Raw genomic sequence first — 1,139 nt, 5'->3', positions numbered from 1 at the left:
TGGTTAGTACTTGGATGGGGAAACCGCCTGGGAATACCAGGTGCTGTAAGCTTTAGTTTTTTGTCTATATGGATCTAATACATTGCGCATTAGGGTTGCTGATCTTTAAATAGCCCACACTTTGCAGCAGCCCTCAAACTACGGCCATACCACCCTGGCCTGCGCCCGATCTCGTCTGATCTCGGAAGCTAAGCAGGGGTCGGGCCTGGTTAGTACTTGGATGGGAGACCGCCTGGGAATACCAGGTGCTGTAAGCTTTAGTTTTTTTGTCAAAATTGATCTAATATACTGCAGATTAGGGTGGCTGATCTTTAAATAGCCCACACTTTGCAGCAGCCCTCGCTATCGCCATACCACCATACCAGAGCAGTAGAGAGCCCGGAAGTCGTCTGGCAGTAGTAGGAAGAGAGAGGCTCTTCCATTTTGTAGTTTAGTTTAGTTTTATTCTTTTTGTTTAGTTTTTTTTGAGTTTGTATTAGTTTTTGAGCTTTTTAACCCCAAACAGTTTATACTGTTTGGGGTTTCATATAACAAAAATGACGGATTTAACGGACAAAGGACACGGACTGGCAAAAAAGAACATGAGATGGGGAACAGAGAATCAGGATATGTTGCAGACGACATGGAAAGGAATATAAATGAAGGGAATGGTGAAAGTAGAAATGAAACATGGGCAAAGGTGGTTTCAAGGAGAAAACAAGACGGAAAATCAAATGGACAAGAGAGGAAAAGAGATATACAAACAACTGAAGGTACTGGAACTAATAAAGAAGGTGGAGAAAAAAAAGAAATGATTTATCTCAACGACAACAAATGATAAAGAAGTTAAGCAAACAAACAAAGTATCAGAGGGAATACAGAAAAGAAGCAACATTAACAATGACTGTAAAAGACATAGAAAACACAACAATAATAATGATAATTAAATCAGTTGAAGAGAAAGTTGGAATTGGAAAACTGATTGGACTAAGAAGAAAGAATAACAATGATTTTGAAATGACTATGGAAAGTGAGATGGACTGTGATTCGCTGTTGAATGGAATAATGATTAATGGACAAGAATGTGAGATAAGGAAGCTGTGTGCAACAGAAAGAATGGTATCTTTCTTGAGCCTGCCACAGCTATATAGATGATGATG

The 1,139-nt window shown here is 39.3% G+C and overlaps 1 pseudogene; it reads left to right on the top strand.

Annotated features, from left to right (window-relative positions):
* The first annotated feature begins 136 nt into the window (after positions 1-136).
* LOC122143336 lies at positions 137-257 on the top strand (annotated as a pseudogene).
* The last annotated feature ends 882 nt before the right edge of the window (positions 258-1,139 follow it).

The sequence above is a fragment of the Cyprinus carpio genome, unplaced genomic scaffold (genome assembly GCF_018340385.1).
Source record: "Cyprinus carpio isolate SPL01 unplaced genomic scaffold, ASM1834038v1 S000002252, whole genome shotgun sequence".
NCBI lineage: Eukaryota > Metazoa > Chordata > Actinopteri > Cypriniformes > Cyprinidae > Cyprinus > Cyprinus carpio.
This window is presented reverse-complemented; position numbering and strand designations above follow the sequence as displayed.